The following is a 17,677-nucleotide window of genomic DNA, read 5'->3' as shown; positions in this document are numbered from 1 at the left end:
TGTTGGAGGGAATGTAAATTAGTTTAACCTTTATGGAAAAACAGTGTGGAGATGTCTCAAGGAAATAAGAATAGAACTACCACTTGACCCAGCAATCCCACTACTGGGTATCTACCCAAAGGAAAAGAAATTATTATATAAAAAAGACACCTGCACTCATATGTTTATGGCAGCACTATTTACAACAGCAGTCATGGGACCAACCTAAGTGTCCATCAACAGTTGATTGGATAAAGAAATGTGATATATTTGCACCAGGAAATACTACAAAGCCATAAAAAGAATGAAATCATGTTATCTGTAGCAACATGGATGGAGCTAGACACCACTATGCTAAGTGAACTAACTGAGAGATAGAAAATCAAATACTTCATGTCGTCACTTATAAGTGGGGGCTAAACAATGTATACACATGTATATAAAGACAGAAATAATAGACAGTAGGAATTTCAAAACGGAGGAGGGTTGGGTGGGGTGAGTGTTTAAAAATAACCTGTTAGGTACAATGTCCAATAGTTGGGTGATGGGTAGACTAGAAGCCTAACCCCCACAATTACATAATATGCCCATGTAACAAACACGCACCCATGACCCCTGATGTGGTTTGGCTCTGTGTCCTCACCCAAATCTCATCTTGAATTGTAATCCGAATTGTAATCCCCAAGTGCTGAGGGAGGGACCTGGTGGGAGCTGATTGGATCATGGGGCAGTATTCCCCATGCTGTTCTCATAATAGTGAGTGAATTCTCATGAGAGCTGATGTTTTTTTTTTTTTTAATTTTTTTTTCCTGGCACGAGGCTTTTTATTCTAACAGCACTGGGTGGGCCCAACCCACCTGCCAGACAATTCCCAGGAGTGAGGCTGGTCTTTCCTAGCAAGTAAGACACAGTTTTGTTAGGTGAGTGAGCAGCTCCTCCCTTAGTCCAGGGAGAGCCCCCACTCCACTGGGTGATGAAACTCTGGCTTTTTGGAGGCCTGGCAATGCACAGAGGCCCTTCCTCTCCAGGAATGCCTGGGCTCACATGGTCCACTTCAGACATCTGGTCTCCTGGTGGGTCCCCAGACAGCACATGGTGCAATACCAGGCACCACAGCTGACACAGGTGTAGGGGGAGGGGAAGCTGCAGACAGCACAGAAGGAGCGCTGTGGCCACGACAGGGACTCTGCACAGGCTATCAGGTAGTTGGGGCCCTTGGCCACACTCAAGTTCTGCTCCTCCAGCAGGGCCTGAAAGTTTTTTTGGAAGCGAAGTTGAAAATGATCACCTCGGGTTTTCTTCTTTTACTGTCTGGTGTCTGCATCATCATCGAACTGTGGCAGTCTCTTGCTGAGCTGAGGGAGTCCCACATGGGGGTCGTCCTGGAAGTTGTCATTCTCCAGGACCTCTAGCTGCCAGTTGATGCGACGCTGTCAGGTGGCCCAATCCAGCACCCACTGCTGCCCAGGGTCCTGGGAGTGGACTTCATTGAATAGAAAGAGACCCTTTGCTTGCTTCCTTGACAAGATTCCAGACCTTCTCCATGTCCAGCAATGCTGCTCAGGCTCCAGCTTGGCTGCTCTCCCTGCCTCTACGGAGGTAGCTGGTCCTCTTCTCTGCTCAGTCTATGCACTCTTCCTGAAGTTTTCTTCTCCACCATTTTCACAACCCAACTGATCTGATGGTTTATAAATGACAGTTTTCCCTGCTCTCTCTCTCTGCTGCCACCATGTAAGACATGCCTTGCTACCCCTTTGCCTTCTACCATGATTGTAAGTTTCCCGAGGCCTTCCCAGCCATGCAGAACTGTGCGTCAATTAAACCTCTTTTGTTTACAAATTACCCAGTCTCCGGTGGTATTCTTTATAGCAATGTAAAAACGGACTAATACAACTCCCAAATCTAAAATAAAATAAAATGTTAAAAGCTTAGAAATTGAGAGAAAACTTTAAAACCTGATAAAATGGTAAAAATTCATGAACAGAGAATTCACACACACACACACACACACACACACACACGCCCTTAGCTCTTCGTCTCTATGGTATTCTTCCCTAAGATACGTAACTTCAGACTGATCATGAGAAAACATCAGATAATCCAAATTGACTGGCATGTTGCAAAACAGCTGACCAGAATTGCAAGTATCAAGGTCATGTAAAACAAGGAAAGACTGAGAAATAGTTATAGGTCAAAGGAGACTAAGGAGACATATTCACCAAACGCAATGTGGTGTCATGGATTGTTCCTCAAAACAAACCCCAGAAAGGACATTAATGGAAAGCTGGTAAAATACAAACACATTCTGTGCTTTAGTTAATATTGCTGTAATAAAGTAGTTACTTAGTTTTGAGAAATGTGTTGTGATTATGTAAGATGCTAACTCAAAGGAAGATCGGTGAAGTGGATAAAGGAACTCTGCACTCTTCTGACACTCTCGGATAACTCTAAAATTATTTCAAAATATATATGGAAATATAAATATACGTGACTACTCAGTGAAGCATTGTTTGTAATTGCAAAACATTGGAAACAAGCTGAATGTTCATATACAGTAGTGGTTGAATAAACTATGGTACATCTATATAAAGGACAACTGTGTAGTTATAAAAAGAAGGAAGAAAACTCCTGCGATTATCATCAGAGCAATTTCCAGGATCTATTAAAAATTGTGTATACAATTTTTGCCTTTTGTGTAAGAAAGAAGAAAGTAAAGAAAAAGAGGAAGGCTAAACCAGAACTACTGAGATTGTTTACAGATAAGGTGTGGGTATGGGATGGGAAGGAGAGAGCGAATGGTGTGATGCCACTTCTGACACTTCCCTGAATACATGTCTTTTTGTATAGTTCCTACTTCAGTAACCATTTCACATACACAACTTGAAAATAAAATGAAAAGGAGGTGTTGTCAGCAAGATGGAGTAGCAGGAAGCTCCAAGCCCTTGCTTCTCCACTGAAACGCTAAATAAACATTATATGGACTAAAATAGATTTCTGAGAACTCTGGAAACCAGTTGAGAAGTTGCAAGCAACCAAGTGAATGCCTAATTAAGAAAAAGACACTCGGCCGGGCACGGTGGCTCACTCCTATAATCCCAGCACTTTGGGAGGCTGAGGCCGGCGGATCATGAGGTCAGGAGATTGAGAACATCCTGGCTAACGTGGTGAAACCCCGTCTCTACTAAAAATACAAAAAAAATTAGCCGGGTGTGATGACGGGTGCCTGTAGTCCCAGCTACTCAGGAGGCTGAGGCAGGAGAATGGCATGAACCTGGGAGGTGGAAGATATTTCATGCTCATAGATTGGAAGATATAATATTGTTAAAATGTCCATACTACTTAAAGCAACCTATAGATTCAATGCAATCTTCATCAACATATCAGTGAAATTCTCCACAGAAATTTTTTTAAAATCCTAAAATTCATATGGAATCACAAAAGCTTCCAAATATTTAAAGCAATCCTGAGCAAAAAAGCACAGAGCTGGAGGCATCACACTACCTGACTTTAGAATATTTTACAAAGCTATAGTAACCCAAACAGCATGATACTGGCATAAAAACAGATATATAGACCAATGGAACAGAATAGAGAACCCAGAATTAAATCCACATATTTATAGTCAACTCATTTTGAACGAAGGCACTGAGAACATACAGTTGGGAAAAGACAGTCTCTTCAATAAATTGTGCTGGGAAAACTGGCTATCCATATGTAGAAGAATCAAATTAGACCCTGTCACCATACAAAAAATCAAATAAAATGTATTAAAGAAATAAATGTAAGACATTTAAGTGTAATTTCTTAACAATACACTTAAAACATTGGGGAAACATTTCAGGACATTGGTCAGGGAAAAAATTTTGGGATAAGACCTCAATAGCACAGGCAACCAAAGCAAAAAATAGACAAATGAGATTACATCAAGCTAAAAACCTCAGGCACAACAAAGGAAACAATCAACAGAGTGAAGTGACAAGCCCCAGAATGGGAGAAAATATTTGCAAACTATCCATCTGACAGGGAATTTATAAGCAGAATATATAAGGAGGTAAAGCAACCCAATAGCAAAAAAATAAATTATCTGGTTTAAAAATGGGTAAAATATCTGAATAGACAGTTTTCAAAATAAGATATACAAATGGTCAACAGCTATATAAAAAATTCTCCACATCACTAATCATCAGGGAAATACGAATCAAAACCACAATGAGATATCATCTCACCCCAGTTAAAATGGCTATAATCAAAAGAAAATAATAGATGCAGGTGAAGATGCAGAGAAAGAGAAACACAGGCACACTGTGATTGGGAATGTAAGTTAGTACAGCCACTATGGAAAACAGTATAGATGTTCTTCAAAAACAAAACAGACCTACCATATGATCTAGCAATCTCACTGCTGGATACATATCCAGAAGAAAGGAAATCTGTATATTGAAGGGATGGCTGCACTCCTATGTTTATCACAGCACTATTCACAATAGCCAAGATATGAAATCAACCTAAGTGCCCATTAACAGATAAATGGATGAAGAAAATGTGCTACATATACACCATGGAATATCATTCAGCCTTAAAAATAATGAAATCCTGTACTTTGCAGCAGTATGGAGGTCATCGTGTTAAGTGAAAAGAACCAGGCACAGAAAGACAAATATCACATGTCCTCATTTATATGTGGGAACTAAAAATGTTGATCTCATGGAGATAAATGGTAGAATGACAGTTACCTGAGGTTGTGAAGGGAAGGGGAGGTGAAGAGAGGTTGATTAATGGTACTAAAATACAGTTAGATAGAAGGAATAAGTTCTAGTGTTCAACAGCGTAGTAGGGTGACTATAGTTAATTTATTGTGTATTTCAAAATAGCTAGAAGAGAAAACTTGAAATGTTTCCAACACAAAGTCATGCTAAATGTTTGAAGTGATGGATATACCAATTACCCTGATTTGATCACTACACATTGTATGTATGTATCAAAATATCACATGCAACTCATAAAATATGTACAATTATTAGGTATCAATAAATTTTTTTAAAAAGCAAAGTAGGAAAGGGCAGGGCTGCAAGGAGTAGAGTTTTTGTATGTAATTGAAGTTAATTTGTTATAAGTTTAAAATAGAATGCTATAACTTTAGGATACTATACTCAATCCCTATGGTAACCTTCAAAAAAATCTCTAGAAGATGTTCAAAAGAAAAGGAGAAGGGAACCGAACTGTGTCACTGCAAAAACTTAACTAGCGCCAAGGAAGGCAGTAGGGCCAGAAACGAGGAACCTAAAAGCTATAAGACATACAAGAAACAGTTAACACAATGACAATTGTAAGTCCTATGCACCTAGGTCATTCTATGAGGCCAGCATTACCCTGATACCATAGCCAGACAAAGCTACTATAGGAAAAAAACTTCAGGCCAATATCTCCGATAAATATTGGTGCAAAAATTCTCAACAATATCCCTGATGAATACTGAAGCAAAGAGAATTGAATAGCACATTGAAAGAACTGTACAACAGGACCAAGTGGGATTTATTTCTGGAATGCAAGGATGCTTTGACATAGAAATCAATCGGTGTAATACAGTACATCCACAGAATAATGGAGAGAACCCACATGATCATCTTAATTGATGCAGAAAAGCATTTCCCCAAATTCAAGACACGTCCATGGATAAAAACAACACTCAGCAAACTGGGACTAGAAGGAAGCCGTCTCAGCATGATAAAGGCCATACGCGAAATCCCATGGCACACTCACCAGCAAAAAGTGGAAAGCTGTTCTCTAAGATCAAGAAAAAGAAAAGGATACCCATTTTTGCCACTTCTATTCAACACAGTACTGGAAGTGCCTGCCAGAGTAATTAGAAAAGAAAAGAAAAAGAAAAGAAAAGAAAAGGTATCCAGTTTGGAAACAAAAAAGTAAAAGTATCTCTGTTGACAGACAACATGATTTTATACGTAAAAATAAACAGAACCCCACTAATGTGAACCCTCCATAGTCCACACACAGAGAACTTAAGAAATAATAATTTCAGCAAAGTTGCAGAATACAAAATCAACACAGAAAAGTCACTGGTATTTCTCTATACTGTCAATGAACAATCTGAAAATAGAACTAAGGAAACAATTCCACTGACAACGGCATCAAAAGGAATAAAATACTGAGGAATAAACTTGACCAAGGAGGTGGAAGATGTGTTCATAGAAAACCACAAAACAATGTCAAAAGACATTAAAGAAGATGCAAATAAATGGGGAAATAAATTGTGTTCATGAGTCGGAAGGCTCAATATTGTTAAGATGATGATACTACCCAAAGCAATGCGTATTTAATGCAATTTATATCAAAATCCCAAAAACATTTTTTGCAGAAATAGAAAAATCTATTCTAAAATTCATATAGAATTTCAGAGTACCATGAACAGTGAAAACAATCTTGAAAAAAAAAAGAGCAAAGATCGAGGACTCACACACCCTGATTTCAAAACTTATTACAAAGCTACAGTAATCAAAACAGTAAAAGACTGACATAAAGACAGACTATAAACCAACGGAATGGAATAGAGAGACCAGAAGTAAAACCTCAAGACTATTCAATAGAAGAAAGGACAGTCTCTTCAGTAAGTGGTGTTGGGAAACCTGGATATCCACAGGCAGAAAAATAAAAACAGACCCAACTCAAACCATATTAAAAATCACCTCAAAATGGAGTAAAGACTTAAATGTAAGACAGGGAAACTGTAAAACTAGTACAAGAAAACATAGGGGAAAGGCTTCATGACATTAGATTTGTCAACAATTTCTTAGATATGACACCAAAAACAGGCAACAAAAGCAAAAATAGACAAATGGAACCACATCAAACATAAAAATTTCTGCACAACAAAGGAAATAATCAACACAGTGGAAAGTCCATCTATGCAATGGGATACAATATTTTCAAATCATATATCTGGTAAGGAGTTAATATCCAGAATATATAAAGAACTCAAACAACTCAACAACAGCTGCCTACATAACTGAATTAAAACTGGACCAAGAACTTGAATAGAAATTTTCCAAAGAAGATATACAAATAACCAATAGACATATGGAAAGATGCTGAATGTCACTAAGCATTGGGGAAATGCAAACCAAAACCACCATGGCCTATCACCTCTTAGCCATTAGGATGACTACTATCAAAAAATAGCAGGTGTTGCAAGGATGTGGGAAATTGGAACTCTGTGCACTGCTGGTGAGAATTTAAAACTGTGCAACCGCTCTGGAAAACAGAATGGCAGTTCCTCAAAACAATAAAAATAGAACCACCATATGATCCAGCAGCCCCACTTCTGGGTATACACCCTAAAAAATTGAAAGCAGGGTCTCAAAGAGATACTTGTATACCTGTGTCATAGCAGCATTCTTCATGATACCCAAAAGGTGGAAGCAACCCAAGTGTCCATTAGTGGATGAATGAATAAACAAAATGTGGTGTGAACATACAGTGAAATACTATTCAGCCTTCAAAGGAAGGCAATTCTGACTCATGCTACAACATGGATGAACCTTGAGGACATATGCCAAGTGAAATACACCGTGACAGGAAGACAAATACTGTGTGACTGCACTTATATGAGTTATGCAAAATAGTTAAATTCAAAGAAGCGGTAGAATGGTAAAAGTTACCAGGGGCTGGGGTAGGGGAAAATGGGGAGCAGCCTAAGATTGAATAAAACCAGGAAAAGAATGAACCCATATTTCAAATGGTTAGCATAATTACACTACTGTTGGGCAAGGGAAGTAACTCAACTAACCATTGAACATCATTTGGGCTGAACATTCAGGCTGAACCTCCTCATTCTAAATATGAAAAGCACTCTCATCAAATATTGGACTCTAATGAGTGGATTTCTTTTTGGAAAAATGTGCACAACTCTTAAATGACTTTCTGTACATTCTAAGATTGGGTAAACGAATAAATATGTTTGGCCAAAGGAAGCACTGTCAAAGTACAGAGTTACACTGATGGAAAGGTGGCAAAATGGACCCAGAGTGCTGGACTTGGCATGACAGGGTGAATGCATGAGTTTTGATAGAGAGATAGCTTTATGTAGACAGGATTCTCTAAGCCTCGGTTTCCTCACCTGTGAAATGGGGATGATCACAGAGCTTACCTCATGGGGTTGCTGTGAAGAACAGGTGGACATTTGTGCAGAGACTGGCAGGGCACCACACACTCACATTCACTAGATGGTGTCTACGTTTCAATTCCACCATTGCTGTCGCATGCTACCCTCAGGGCCACAAATAAAGAAGCAACTCTAGAGATGGGAGGAGACATTTGCATTTATTTTCTGTTGAGGCAGTGAGCTAGACACTTTATAAACACCAATCATGTTTTCCTCACTGGAGCACAGGAAAAATGGGAATTATTATACAGAATTCCCATGTGAAGAAACTGAAGCTCAGAGGGGTGAAGGGTTGGGCCCATGTGATATGCCAGAGCTCCAGCTGGGGCCTGTGTGGCCACAGACCCTTGAACCTTCTCTCTTCTCCCTGATTCTCCAAGTCCCCTTCAAAGGTGCCTGACTGGGGCAGAGATAAGATTGTTTCTGCAGATAGCTCTTCCACTGGATCATCGTGGGTCAAGGAGCCTGCAGAACCATTTCCTGATCCAGGAGTTCCAGGAACCAAACAGGATGCTGTCTGGATGTTCAGTACTGCAGGACTGGACAGCCCCTGCTCCCACTCCCTGCCTTGGTGTGAGCTGAGTGCCTGGTCCTCACCAGATGGAATGAGGTGGAGAGGGAGTGAGAGTGAGATTGCAGCAAACCTCACCTCCTGGCCATCTGCCTACATGGGAATGTCAGTGCCACTGGCAGCATGGAGACAGACAACTCTTCTACCAGAAGGTTCTGCTTGGTAAACCCAACCACCAGCTAGCTGTGTTGACAATCCTTCCTGCTTCCCAGATCATTATCTCTTGGCCCAGACGTACACTTTTGCAGACTTGGAGGCTATTCCTCTAGCAAACACCCACTGATGACACTGTGTAGGCCTTGGGCTGGGGATTTAGCCCCAACAAGAGAGGCCTGATACTGCTAGAAGGAGCCTAAGGGGGCTGAGCAGAAGAGGGAGGGGAAAAACTAACAACAGAACAGCTTGAAGATCACGGCAAGGAAGCCAGAGAGGGACACCCAAGTGGATGGTTCCTGAAAGGGGACAGGAACAGGAGGACAGGGAGAAAATAAGCCCAGATATGAGTCTACAGAAGGGATCTGAGTGCCCTTGGATGGCCACATGAGGAGCCTAGAGCTACTATTGGGAAGGATGGAGGCAAACCGCTCAGAGGATACTGCTTGCTGGAGAAGGAGCCGGGTGGGACTGGCGACAAGGCCAGGCCCTGCCAGCAAGATCATCCTCAGCTGTGCCCTGGCCTTGCTGTTTGGCAAGATTGGCAAGCCCTGGTCCTGGAGGCCCTCAGGAGTTCCTTTTGTGCAGGAGCTGGCTGGACAGAGGGGTGACTCAGGAAGTTGTGCATGTAGGAGAGAAGAGGGGTGGCCTGGGGTCAGGTAGAGGGAGGCTGGTGGCCAGGCTGGGACCCTGAGTGCAGAGACATGATTAGTTGATTGCTCTGAAGGTGAGGAGGGGGAACGTGCCGGGCCTCAATATGAAGTTGTAGACCATCTTTACATCGTTTTGGGTTAGTGTCTCCACCAGGAAGTGTTTCAGCACCTAGGACAGAGGCTGGGTTTCCATCTGGCCTGTCAGCAGCCCATGGAAGTGGGGCAGCCTCCTCCCGCCCTCCCAGGCTCAGTGATTATGCTAAAGGGGGAGCAGTAGCCTGGGCCTTGACCTGTTCCATTCCTGACCAACCCCACCTTATAGCCCAGCCCCAGACTGCACCCCATCCAGGTATTGCCCAAGCCCCACTATCCTGTACAGGTTCCACTCCACTTCTCAAGTCCCCACCTCACTCTATTTAGCAGCGAGCTCACCCAGACGGCCCCCTCCACACAGTAGCCACTCCTGCCCCAGCTCCACCCCGCTCCAGCCTCCACCAGGTTCTCCCAGTACCCAGCCAGCTAGACCCAGGCCCCATCCAAGCCCCGCTCACTATATCCAGCCATGCCCAAGCCCTGCCTGTACTGCCCAGACCCCTCCCCAGCCCGGGCCTGCTCACATGGTGCAGCAGTAGCAGCATCTCTGCTTCTGCCAGGTGCCGCCCGAGGTACTGGCGCATGCCAAAGCCAAAGGGCAAGTGGTAGAAGTATCTGCTGGAGCCCCTGATGTCTACCCAAAGCTGGGGGTTATAGCGCTCCGGCCTCGGGAACAAGGCGGGGTTCCGACCCAGCGAGTAGAGGAAAACCTGCACCAATGTCTGCGGACGGTGCAGAGCGGGAATCAGGGAATGACTGGGGGGGAATATCTCAGCTGGAGGGGTGTGGGGCTCACTCACCCCAGCTGGGATGTGGTAGTTCTCAAGCACCAAGTCTGAGCTTGCCACTTGCTCCAAAACAGACCCACAGGGTAGAGCCTGGAGGTGGGGGCATCCATAGAAAGGGTCCTCAGCTGGACGGGGCTTCCTGTGCCCTCTGCACCCTTCCTACCCAAGACCCCCCACAGGTCCCTGGCCCATGGGAAGCCCAGGTCGTGAGGAAGTGCTTCCTTGCCCCTGCTGAGCCTGGCCAAACCTCCCCTAACTTGAGCAGCCCCAAGTCCAGAAGGACATGCCCCACGTTAATTCCCAGGGCGTTGAAGAGGGATTCCAGAGGAAGAGGGGCTCCCTGTCCTTGAGGGGGAGGAAGAGCAGGTGCAGGGGAATGGGCTGCTGGGTGATGCTGCTTATCAGCAGCTTCTGTCTGCCACCACCCAGTGGGGGCTGCTCTCCAGCAGGGGGCCAGGGCCACAGGGAGGCCTCAGCCAGCACCCACCTCAAGGTCTCCTTGAAGGCCGCCCGCAGCAAGGGCAGCTCGGTGGTTGCCTTCTGGGGGTGTTCACTGATGCCGGCTGTGGCGGCCAGGCTCTCCTGGCGCAGGGCCTGCTGCACGTTGGGGTTCCGAGCCAGCTCAAAGAGCGTCATCAGCAAGGGACTCCCAGGGAAACTCCCAGGACAACCTCCCTGTGAGGGGTGGAGACATGCATACCCCGAGCACGACAGAGCCCAAGACTTCAAATCCTAATGCCCATCCAAACCCCTTTCCCTGAGTCCTCCAGAGAAAGGAACCCCCATTCCAACCAAGGCAACCTGCAAATGTGTTTATCACATCACAATCCCAAGTAAGAAATGTGGGGCCCGTAGTATGGGGATGGGACACGTGGGTGCTGTGTGGCATTGGCAGGCAGTGCCTGGAAGGCAGACTTGGCATCACCCTCTCTGGGTGGGGCTGGTTGCCGGCCTGACCGTGTCCATGCTCCCTGCAGTGAGTTCCATAGAGTTGGCCTTGATGGCATCTGGCGACAGTTCTGCATTCAACAGGAGCTCCGCCACGATGCTGGTGTACTGTTGAGGGCAGCTGAAGGCCAGTTCCTGATAGATTTTCTGGATACAGTTATCGCCTATCCGGGGAGCGGGAGGCAGCCCTCAGACTTTGGTGCTGGGAAGTGTCCTTCAGTGTCCTCCTCCTGCCCAGCCTGCCCCGACACCCAAGTTGCCCTGCTCTCATCCCAGATTCTCCAGATCAGCCCAGCCCAGCCCCAGCCTCACACCAATCTCCCTGGCAGGACGGTGAGGAATCCCCGACTCCTCCCTGTGGCCTCCATTCCCCACTGGGTGGTGGAGAGGGAGAAATTGGGCCCCCATGGTGTCCCTTCCCCATAGCACTGCCCAGGTCCCTGGCCTCACCGTACTGGAAGATGCAGTCCCAGGCCTCAAAGTGCTCCTTCTACACCTTGGGGCTGGTCCAGCGAGACAGGCTCCTGGGCATGAACATGAGCTGGACGGTGGATTTGAACATGACCTCCAGGGCATGGAGGAAGTTCAGGCTGGCAGAGCTGGGGCTGTGGCCAACCAGGCCCAGCCGCTCTCCAAAAAGAGCTAAGTTGCTGGCTGCGGGGAGGATGCACTGCTGAGCACAAGGCAGCCCCGGGCCTCCTGGCTGCCTCCCCCCACTCCCTCCAGTCCCCCATCCCCGTCCCTGGCCACTCCAGGGTATCTGAGGCTGGACCTTCCCACATGGCCCACACCTTCTATGGTGTAGTGGAAGATGCTGGGCTGGACGTCCAGGGTCAGGCTCCCCCGGGCGTTCTGCAGCACCTTCTTCTTCAAGGCCTGGGAGAAGTCCCTGGCCACCTAATCCACTATCGAGAGGAACCTCTGTACGGCCTTGGGCGACAGCACATCTGGGTTCAGCCGCAATCGGTTGAAGCGCCATTCAGGCCCATTCCTACAGAGGCCAGGGCAGAGCTTGTGAGGCCGCCTCAGCAAGACATAGGCCCTGACCTGTATCCTATCCTCCTCGTCTCCAAGAGGAATCAGCCTGCAGGGAGCTGACGGGGGCCCTGGTGGAAGCTGCCTGTTTGTGTTTGAGCTGCTGCCTTTTCTCAGAGCGGCCTCCAGGTGCTGGGCAAAGGCCACTCAGGTCTAAGCAGGGATGAGACGGTAGCTTCTGCCCGCAGGTGCTGACAGGGTAACTGAGGTCATTCCTGGGACCTGGCGACCCAAGTCTGGCACCACCTCACCCATGTGGGTCCTCCCTGTAGTAGCAGGGTAGGGCTTTTCTCCAAGAAAGGTGACCCCTGTTGTCGGCTTTGCCCACGTCACCCACACAGTGTCCTGAGGGGAGAGCCCCTGGCTGCCCTCTCCTCCTTGCCCTTCCCCACCCTGGGCACAGTGCCTCTGGGGCAGCAGCCTCTGCCTGTCTCTGTGAAGCATCTGTATCTTCTGCAGGACAGAAACCAAGCTTTGTGCTTCATGCCATCCTCACCCACAGCCAGAGTGCATGGGGGCTCCATGGATGCCCCCAGGGAATGGTGGGGAGGAATTTCCCCTGTCAGCCACATTCCTGCAAAACTCTATTTATGTCCAGCTGGCTGCTGTCAGCTGTTGACAGTGATGACAGTCAGAAGACGCACATGCACACATGCGCCCATGCAAGACCTCAACACCATGTGTGAAGAGACACATGTACACGCGTGCACAGACACTACACCCATGCTGGCACCTGCACATGCACACACAGAGACACTCGTGCACACACACCACACATCATACAAGCACACACACAGACACATGTGTACATGCACATGCACACACAACACATGTGCAAATGCAGGTACAGAGAAACACACAGCGTGTGCACAGATGCAAGACACACACACATACAGGTGCGCTCCCCTTCCTTCCATTATGCGCACCCAGCCTCCTGGACCTGCCTTCCTGGGTCCTGACTCTCTCCCAGATGTCATCTGTAGGCCAGCCTCAGTGAAGGCCCCGACCCACGGGTGCCCTTTTACCTAAACTCCGCTATTCCCAAGAGCGTTCCCTTCCTACCATGGAGTGGGGGCTGTCGCCACTGTGACATCCTCGTCCAGTCCTTCCCCCCGTCTTAATGACAACATCCCTGCAGGTGACCGACTCCAAGCATCAGCCTCTCCCTGCCCACCTGACAAGGCGCCACCCTCTCCACGGGGCCAGGAAACATCCTCCCCAGTGCCATCAACCGCCCCACCTCGTGCCTTGCTTCTGAGAACAACGGAGCCGCCAGCCACCTGCGTCCCCACTTGCCTCCTGCCTCAGACTGTCCCCATCAGGAAGGTTTGGCAGGACTGCAGGGACCCTGAGCGCCCTGAGGGAGGCTGTGGCCCCGGCGAACACCAGGCTCAGCACTCACAGCCTGTGACCCGGGCCAGTGGGAGTCCCCTTCTGAGGGCCTCAGTTTTCTGACCTGTGGGAAGGAGAGTCCCCAGACCGCAAGAGAAAGCAGCCGCCAAGATTGGTGCAGAGTGGGTTCTCACTACACAGAAGGGCTCATTGCTCTGTGTCTTCTCCTCTGCAGAGGTGCCTGTGCCCATTTCTCCACCACCGCCCTCCTTCTCCAACCCACAGGGCAGACGTGACCCCACGGGATGGCCGTCCTCTGGGCCCGGTGCTCACCCTCACTGCCCACCACAGGGGCCCAGGGCATATGTGCTTTTGGGTCCTGCCTCTCTCGCCTCTCCCCTACACCCAGGCTGCCCACCCTGCTCCCAGTTCCCAGCTCCCAACTCGCCGCTTACAGCAAGAACACGCCACACTTGTGCCCACGATGTTGTCTGTAGGCCACCCAGGGCTCCAGGCTCATCTGGCCTGGGTTCAGGCTGTCCACCTGCTGCAGCCTCTCCTTGTCCTCCGGCAACATCACACACACCATGCCTGCTCCTTCCAAGTCGTACCTGTGGGGCCAAGCATGAGGCCCTGCTGGAAGGGGCCATGTCCTCCCTGGCCCCACCCTGCAGTCCCAATCCAAAGTGTCTCCTGTCCACCCTCCCTGCTCCTGAATTAGCGGCTTCACAGCTAAAGCCCTCCTGCTGGCTCCCCGGAACCTCTCAACTTTAGTGCCTCTGAGTCCTGCCCTCTCTGCACTGAGCTGGGGTTTGCTCTGCACCATCCCCTGCACTGGCAGCGCTACAGGCCAGCACGTGCTGCACTCCTTCCCCATCCTCCAAAGGATGCAGAGTGCCGGGACCTGCTGGGAATGGCAGTGCTGAGTGCCCAGCAGGGTCCTGGGCAGCAGGGGCAGGGTTCTGGGTGTTCCCAGTGAGGGCCAGGTGGGGCTTTACCTGAAAATGGGTCCCAGTTCCTGGAAGGTCTGGTGCACCTCCAGGTGCAGGTGCTCATAACCCTGCTCCCTCCAGATCTGCAGCAGCCTCAGCCACCTGTTGCCTGGACACTGGGGCATGGCTTCAAAGGCTAGCACTATCCTGGGGACCCAGGTGGCTCTGGTGCCCAGTGCCCATGTCCTTCATGGGGCCAGCTAGGGTGCTGCCATGCACACCTCTGCCTTTGCCCTGAGTGCCATTCCAATGCTCCCTCTACCCTGTTCAGCCCAAATCCTTTTAACTTGTCTGGAACCTGCCCTGGAAACAGATCATATCATGGGAGAACTGGCCCTGAACATGCCTGAGAAAGTGAGGGCAGAGGTGTGGGCAGTAGGTGGGGACTGATTAGGGGTGCATGGAGAAAGAAATCAGGGGACAGAGTCCCCTCCCTCCTCCTTCAGGGCAGAGAGGTGCAAGATGAATGGGCCCTTATCTTATCCAAGAGACTTGGGTTACTCATATTCTTGGAGCAAGGTCCCACACTGGAAGGAAGGGTGGAGGGCTGCACTTCCAGAATTACCCCACTGGCATTTCACCTCCTCTTCCAGGCCCTGTGCTGGGTGCATGAAGCAGGAACAAGAGCCCACACAGGCCCCTCCCTGTGAGGGGCTCAGTCCTCTCGGGGCAATTCCATGAGTCCCCAGGGGCACAAGGTGGCACAGAAGGAGATGAAAACATGTCCGAGGCCAGGTCTGGGCTCACCTCACTGGTCCTGCTAAGGAGCTGGGAATACCCAGGAGACCACGAGAGGCCGGGTACTGGGAGCCACACCCAGGCTGGAAGACGAGCAGTGCTTGCCTGAGTCTGCCCTCATCCGGGCAGGGGCCCTGTGCCAGCGACTCACATCCCCCTTTTCTGTCCTAAAACATGTTGTCTGTAGTTCAGATTCATAGAGCCATGAGGGGCCTGTGACGACTGAGTTGAGGGCCGTTCTCAGGGTCCCCACTGTGCCATGAACTCCCTCCAGCAGCCACACGCCAGGCACCATACCTTGCAGGGGGATCTGCAGTTTGGTGACGTGTTGTCTCACGGAAGCCTGCAGTAGTCCCAGGAAGGAAGGATTGCTGTCACTGTCCCCATTCCACAGGAGGAAACTGAGGCTCAGGGTGTGCAGTCCCCTGCCTCACGTCCCCCAGTGGGTCAGAGGGACCGCAGAGCTCTCACTCCTCAGCACCCTTCAGATGTGCCCTCCAAGCCCTGAGCCCAGCAGCCCAGCCTGAGGCCGAGCAGCCCCGGCCCCAGGGAGACTACACCCCTCCTGCTGCCCCGCAGTGGCTTCTACACCCTGTGGCCTTTTCCAGTTTCAAGGACCAGGAAATCCCGAGATCTGCTCCGCTGGGCTCTGCCTCAGCTCTTCTGACTCCAACCCACCGATGTCAGATCCTGGAGACTCCAGGGGGACCCGCCAAAGCCCTACGGACCCTCAGCCTAGACCCCTGGGTAGGGGAACACGCCTGGTCGCTTGCCGTGCCAGGCCAGCTGCCCGCCCCTCCCTGCTGATGCTGCCTGCCAGGGCCCCCGCCTTCCCTTGGTAGGATAGATCATTGGCACCTGGCACTGCCTGTCCACCCTCCCTTGGAAAGGCACTCACTCCAAGTCGAGGGGGGCAGCACCTGGCCATGGGGGAGGATGACAGGGTTCCTGATGCCCTGGGAATGGCGTCCCGGGGCACCCTGACACAGGTCAGAGCCTGCAGCGCCACACCAGCTGAGGCCAGAGTGGGGCTGGACTGCCCTGCGGTAGCTGTGGCCTGGGGCCAGCCTAGAGGAAGGGGCCCTTTCATACTCACGGCTCACACAGCTGCACATCCCCAGGACTCCACGGGCCCAGGGAGGGTGTGCGTCCCACCCCGCACAGCACTGCACTTAGGAAACCTCTCAACTTGCACCATCCCACAGGCAGAAAGGGCCGACCGCGGTGGGAGGCTTCCAGCCAAGTGGGCGATGCCACCAGCTGCAGTCACCGTGTGGCTCGGAAAGCAGAGGGAGCAAGTGTGGCAGTCTGTCCCCTCTGTCCCCTCACTGGCAGTCACCCCTCTCCGCATTCTCTTCAGGGCTGCAGAGCTTGCAGGCTAACTTGGGGACCGCCGGTTGGCTCCTTTTCTCTGGGTCATGCTCACAGGGAGGTCCAGAGGCCCCTTGTGCATTTTGCTGGTGACCGGAGCCAGGGTCTGGGGACATGAAGACAGCTTGCGTTTCAGCGGGTGGTTGCTTGGGGAACGTGTAGACCGTGGCCTCTGACTGCTGATTATGTTTTTAACACCCGAGTCAAGTCCTTCCAACTGCAGGAGGGGCCGCGGCGGGCACCACAAGGCTGAGTGGGGAATTCGCTGGGGGGCGAAGCTGAAGGGGAAGCCAAAGGCAGCCACCAGTGCAGTCAGGGGAAGGCTCTTCTAGCCCGAGACACAAGAGGTCAGGCCTGGCCAGGAGTGGGTAGCAACAGGGTGTGAGGCCTGGGCTGGGGGCTGGGGGGAGCCAGATGAGGTGCTGGGAGTGTTTTCACAGGGGAGGGCCATTTGTTATTTCTCATTTTACTTTAATCAGTTCCCCACTCCCCGTTCTTCCTTGGGAATCTCAAAGGCCTCGGCCCCTCAGCAGCTGTGATGTGCTGTGTGTCCCCGTGTGCCTCCCGCTGTCGTGTCAGAGCTGGCCTTGGGCAGGCTGATGCCATCGGACCTCCCAGCACGTCCTTGGAGTGGTGGTGCAATCTGCCCGGGCACGCTGGACAGTCCTCCTGCCTGTTCCTGCCCACCTCCCGTCTCCCATCAGCTGGGTCTGTTCTCATCTGTTCTGGGGGTTTCTGAACCTGTGGCCATGAGCCAGCATTTCCCATCCCTCCTCAGCCCACCCACAAGGAGGCTGGGGCCTCAGAGCACCCCAGAAGGCCCCTCCCATCCAGAGGACACTGTGGGT

The 17,677-nt window shown here is 49.9% G+C and overlaps 2 pseudogenes; both read right to left on the bottom strand.

The window, feature by feature from the left end:
• Nucleotides 1–1,019: 1,019 nt before the first annotated feature.
• LOC129042141 (zinc finger HIT domain-containing protein 1-like) lies at nucleotides 1,020–4,600 on the bottom strand (annotated as a pseudogene).
• A 3,915-nt stretch (nucleotides 4,601–8,515) lies between these two features.
• LOC129042573 (cytochrome P450 11B1, mitochondrial-like) lies at nucleotides 8,516–14,965 on the bottom strand (annotated as a pseudogene).
• Nucleotides 14,966–17,677: the final 2,712 nt, after the last annotated feature.

Source organism: Pongo pygmaeus, chromosome 7 (genome assembly GCF_028885625.2).
Source record: "Pongo pygmaeus isolate AG05252 chromosome 7, NHGRI_mPonPyg2-v2.0_pri, whole genome shotgun sequence".
Taxonomy (NCBI): Eukaryota; Metazoa; Chordata; class Mammalia; order Primates; family Hominidae; genus Pongo; species Pongo pygmaeus.
This window is presented reverse-complemented; position numbering and strand designations above follow the sequence as displayed.